The sequence below is a fragment of the Brienomyrus brachyistius genome, chromosome 23 (genome assembly GCF_023856365.1).
Source record: "Brienomyrus brachyistius isolate T26 chromosome 23, BBRACH_0.4, whole genome shotgun sequence".
NCBI lineage: Eukaryota > Metazoa > Chordata > Actinopteri > Osteoglossiformes > Mormyridae > Brienomyrus > Brienomyrus brachyistius.
Genome location: NC_064555.1, coordinates 1,093,045 through 1,099,324, shown reverse-complemented (window position 1 = coordinate 1,099,324; position 6,280 = coordinate 1,093,045).

Genomic DNA, 6,280 nt, shown 5'->3' with positions numbered 1-6,280 from the left:
TCATTTCAGCGCTGTACTTCATTTTTTCCATTCAGGGAGCCTATCATATTGTCTAGGCAGTCGTTTTTTATATATCGAGTTGTATTATGTTGAATGTCACATTCTAAAATCGCCCAAGAAAAAAACATAAATGAAAGCGCCACATGTGTTTAACTACATTTAACTATACTGAAAGACGTCCTTCCATGTAATAAGGTCGTTTTTTGTAACTCACAGTTCTATGTTCGTTTGAAAAAGTTAAACATAACACAGGGTAACACAAATGCTTAAAACTTCTGCTGGTTCTGTGACTTGATTATACAATTTACATTATTATTTATCAAAATTCCAGAGCAAACATACAGCTGAGAAAGCTGGATCTCCCACTGTATGGACACCTAGACTTTAGGACCTTATAGTGTTTGTTGCAAGAAATGGATGCTGTGAGCTCTGGACCAAAGATGAAAAGGACCATCCAGACTGTTATGAGCAACTCTCATGGTGTGGGATTGCCTCAGTGCCCTTGGCACCATTAATACATAAAAGTACATTAAGATTTTAGAGCAACACATGCGGCCATGAAGATGGCGTCTTTGCCAGCGATGTACTGGCTGAGGAAGAAGAGAGTTTGGCTGCTGGACTGGCCTGCCTGCAGTCCTGACCTGTCCCCACAAATTAATGTATGAATTTTGAAACGGAAAATGCAACAACGACGACCCCGTACAGTTTGCAGGAAGAGTGGGCCAAAATATCACCTGAAACGTTTCATCGCTTGGAGCCCTCAGTGGCAAAACGTCTTTTAAGTGTCATGGGAAGGAATGGCAACATTACAAAGTGGTAAATGCTTTACTGTCCCAACGTTTTCGGAATGTGCTGCAGGCCTGAAATGCAGGGATGGATGTATATTAGCAAATTAAATGAACCTGACCAGACAAAACATGAAATATTTTGGGTTCATACTGTTTGCAAATGAAATAAGTCCAAGTAAATTTCAGAATCATTGCATTTTTTTTAATTAACGTTTTCCTTACTGTTCCAACTTTTTCTGATTTGCAGTTATAATAATAATAACTATTAGATACCATTGTTGGCTACTGACACCTAAGTGCAAACAGCATCTGCGTTTTGTTCTATTTGCCCCATTGTGTAAACATCAGAGTACAAAGTGGACGATAATCAGTGTCCGTGGTTCCATTTCCAGGCTCATATTTCAAACACACTGCAGGCCATGTCTGTACGCACAGCTGCTGTACAGTGAATAACACTACCACTGCGGTTTACACTGAACCCTTCAGTTCCAGCGTGGGTGATGTTGGAAAACATTGAGCCATTTCCCCATTTAATTTTTTTTCCCCAAACTTGTCATAAATCAGCAATTGCTCCCTGCTGACAAAGAACCTTATAACATATCACTGGGGTTTTCTGTGGTTTTGGGGGTTTGGACTCCAGGGGGCTTTTGCCTCAATCTGACATGTATCTCCTTAAAGGCGGGTGTTTGCGGGTCATTAGTTAAACTTGTCACAGGGTGATGCACACCCTGTGGCCATGGAGAAATTCCCTTAGCTCCACACGCCCCCTTCCTAGAGAGCTCCACTTTTGCCTCAGGTGGAGACTGGTGAATATTTTCTCACTCTGGGGGCTAAATGTGAAATATTGGCTATGTGGAGAGATCAGGATGAATTAGAGATTAGGGGTGAAACCTCGCTATGTGGTTTGCAGCATTCTTTTCAACACAAATCATTTTTATGTCAAATTAAAATACCGGTATGTCACCTGTCAGAAAACCAAGAGTACACTAATTGTTTGTTTATTGGTTTATTTGAGAAGGATAATGCATATTGATAACATCACTGTAGATATACAAGACGTGTTAGCAAAATGGCTTGTTTTTACATCTGTAGTTCTGTTATTTGTTGTGTTATTTTCTGTCTGTTGTGTTATTTTCTTGGGTAAGAGAACTGCTGATACAAATTAAATAATTTGCTTGGCATTTAAAAGATCTTGGGATATTTCCTGTTGTAAAAATTATAGCCAGCAGTGTCTTGTAGGAGTTAAGGCTTTTTTCCTTGAGTAAAAGTTGGAGCAACACGTGGGTGATGATCCACTGTCTTTCCAGCTGAAAGGCTCTCATGATATTAACAAGTTCTGCATGGACACAACAGAAGACCTGTAACAAAATTACAAAGACAGCAAGCAACAGGATTCACCTTAAAGTGACCTCATGACAAGATAACTCATCTCTCTGCCGGGGATCACAAACACGCACATGTTCATAACCCACACTCCCAAAACAGGCATTATCCATTCATGAACTGAAGCTAAGTCTCTCTATGGGAGTATCTCCAGCTTTGGACAGCAGATAACTATGAAGTATAGAGGGTACACTAAAGGTCTGGGAATGCCGTTCCCCTCAGGAATGCCAGCTGTTGAGTTTGGACCATGTCATGTTCTGGTACTTTGTAACTCTCTGGTGACCCTTTAGCTGCCCTACTTAAGAACCAGAATCACCTACAGCTATAAAGTAGATCATCGTATTCATACCGTTTGTACTGATTAACAATTCAATGTGGCAAAGCTGACAGTTGGATGTTCACTCAGTGTTCTGACAGATGGGAAGAAATCGCTAGGGTTAGGGTTTCATTGTACAACCACTCCAGCGGCCAGGTAGTTGAATGAAATGATTGCTAACTGAAAATCACAGTAGCCTGGGCGCGACCGCAATTGCGTTTATGGTTTGGCTTCAGCCTTCCACATTGAATGTCTACTACAAAGTTCTCCTGCTGCCAAAATACTACAGAGATATTTATAATGGACTATATCTTGACTTGGTTAGAAGATTAGAGGGGAATTGTAGACTTTCTATGGTCGTTCGTTTAGCTAAGCAGCTCTAGGAAAGGAGCCGTTCAAATGGACGTTGGTTCTGGTTCTGCTGGGCCTGGAATCATTTCCAGGTGTGAGTCTTTGATACAGGTGGTGTCCTGGTGGGAGGGAATGTGATTTTTTTTCTTATCCTAAGGTCAAGCAGGTTCTTAGCTAATAACGGATCTACCCCCCGAGCGGGAAGATGACGTGCCGAAGCAGACAGTGATGGAGGATGTTTTGTGCTTCATATCCGATGGGCTCACTAGGTGGCGCTAATTCGGTATCATGATGCTCCTTTGAAGACCATTCGGGCTTTAAATTAGTTTAGCTGTTAGCAAAATAAGTAAGACAGTCATTCCACCTCATCCTTGCCTTGTTTGCGACTGTCTTTATTGCACCATTGAGTTCAGTCACTTTCCTTTAATCCTTGTAAACTTGTCCCTTCGACATAATTCACCACTAATGTCTTGCTCTGATCTCTTCTCACTGCAGTTATGTTCTTACTCACATTGTTTTTTTTACTAAAAATGAACAAACTCATTTAAGTTTAATTATGAAAAGAAAAATCACCTTTTGCCCAATTCAGTTATATAATCACCACCTAACACAATGGGACATTATACATTGTTGCACCATTGCACAGAACAAAACAAGGCACTTTAGCAACTGCTAGCAAAGGCGAGACCTCAGTAGCGGGACACAAAAAACTGTAAACTGCCACCATGAAAAGTATGTTCGGAATGAGCCAATAAATAAATGTGACGGGTTTTGTTACAGTCCTCTACAGTTTTTGCTGCAGGAAGGATTTACCAGTGAACAGTAGCAATCACAGTACAGTCCATCTCTTGACCAATGAGCTTGTTTGGTTACAATTACATCTTTGTCTAGACTTGCTACAATATAGCAGCTGCTTGGCCCAAGGCAACATTCTTCCCGTTCGTCTAAAACTCAAGGAAATCAGACCATTATACATCGCAGTTCGTGCACAATTGGTTTGTCGTTCTGATGTACAGGCGCAGATGCCCCCCCATTCTGTAATCACTTAAATGCTCACTTTGAAGAGACCATATTTGTCTATTAGCCGGGATGAAACAAGTGCTTCCTTCTGTGACACAGTGATTAATGGGTTATACTGTTTTTTTCATGCTATCATTGAATATCTCGTGTTTCCTAAGAAAATTGAGATGTTATAGGTAATTTTACTGAATTCGCTCAGCTTTTGATAATGCTTATTCCATTCCTACTTTCTTGTCACTATTAATTAATGAATGTATTTGTTTCTTGTTTGTCTTGGGAGACATTTTTAACAGCTGGATGACTAAAATTTCCTCCCAGTGATCAATTATGTGTCATCTTATCTTGGAAATTTTAGATGTTTTCTTGCATAAGTGACTAGGAAGAATTTTAACAATCCCTGACTCTTTTACATTTTAAAACAGCACTATTATTATTACATGAAGTAACCTGTAATTTTGTGATTTAGAGAATCTAGAATTTCGGCTATGGCTTGTTGAAATGCCTGGTTTTATTCGTTTCTGGTTTGTAACATATGGACTACATCGAGTTTTTGCTATCTAGGCTTGGGGATGCGGAAATCCCTAAATGAAATCTCAGAGAATATTTTCCAGCCTCCTCAGTAACACGGAGTCCTGCCAAATTGCAAAAACATTTGAGCTTGTTATCCCATAAGGGTTGAAAGCTAAAAGGACGCATTTCTTTCCAGGTATTAATCTTCTGGGCCGTACATCACATGTCCATAATGATCCCTATTGACACCAAAAACATGCACCGAATGTAACCAGCCTGCATCTGTGTGTGAATCAGCATCGGCAGGATCATCAGGCAGACTCACACAGTCAGGGCTAGGGGTTCGGGTCGGGCTCTGCTCCTGGATCTGAGGATACTCTGTTCTGCAGGGCTTTTTGCAGGTTGTCTCCAAGTACTCCGGGTTTCTCCTGCGGTCCAAAAGCATGCAATTTGCTGAATACATGTTTGGAAACTGCCCATAGCCCATTACTACGCGTGTGCTGTGATGGACCGGTGTGTTGTTTTCTCAGCTCTTATTTCGTTTCCCTCAACAGAAGAACAGAAACTCAGTACAAAATGTCCCAGGTGGAGGACGATCCAGGGCCAAAAATACAGTTTATATCCAAATGTATCTGGGTACCTATTTTGAATTAGCGGACCTGGCCGATTAATCCAAGCCGATTGATTACAGAGGTGTATAATGAATCGGTCACGTGTATAAACATCAGGAACGCCAGCAGTCCAATGGATCACTGTGAAAGATCCTCTTATGTTCAATATGGTGGCATCATAAGGTGCCACTAAGAAGTCTGTCATGTTTTTGCCCCGGGCAGCTGTTCATGAATAATAATAATTGATACTTTACTGACCCCATGGGGAAACTCTCTTCACGCCTCCCCAAACTTGCTCTCTGTAAGTGAGAGCAAGCTGGCTGTGAAGGGCAGCCACCCACAGGAACACCCCGGGAGCTGGGGGTTAGGGGCCTTGCTCAGGGGGCCACAGACCTGCCGAGGCCTGGCTCAAACCGGCAACCCTCTGATCACAGGCACAGAGGCCCACTGTGAAAACCCCACCGATTCAGTCATGAAGCAGTAAAGTCACGAGCTCACAGAGAGCAACCACTGTGTGTTGAAATGTACGGCACGTAAAAAAACAGAAGAAATTACTTCCGAACCGTCTTTGAAAGCAACGTCAGCACAAGACTTTATTATCGGCAGCTTAGCAACATGTTCATTGTTCTCTGGAGAGATGAATTGCGTTTCACCATCTGGTTTGACGGATGCCAGGAGGACGTTAGCCTCCGGAAGGCATAGTGCCCCCAGTAAAAGGTTGGGGGAGGAGGAATCAGGCTTGGGGGTGCTGCTCATGATGTAGTGCCCCTTGTCCCATTGAAAGCAAACCTTAACACTACACCACAGTGATATTCTTTACCATTCCTTGCTATCTACTTTCTGGCCACAGCTGAAGGAAGCCCCTTCCTGTTTTGGTGATAATACGTACCACTGTACACTGTTTTGCTGAAATGACTTGATGTAAGAACTTGACATGCCAATACTGAGTCCCGACCTCGACCCAACTGAACAGTCATACTCTTCTCAGCATGTGTGTAAGCGATGATATTCCATCCGTTCAGCAGAGGGCGTGTCGTTTTGGTCTGAACGGGTTCTCTTCTTTGCCCAGTGTTTGGGTGATCTCTTTCCAAGAATTCATGCACTGAAATAGATATCTGCCCTATTCAATAACAGGAGAGATATCTATGAATGCATCTCCACACCTGCTCACACAGCGGTTTATTGAATTTTACTGTGCATAACTAGTGATTCAATAAGGACATTTCTGGCCAATACTGATAGCTGATTATTTCACAGACACTGATTGCTTGGGTGGTTCTTCTTAAATAAGTCTGAAGGGA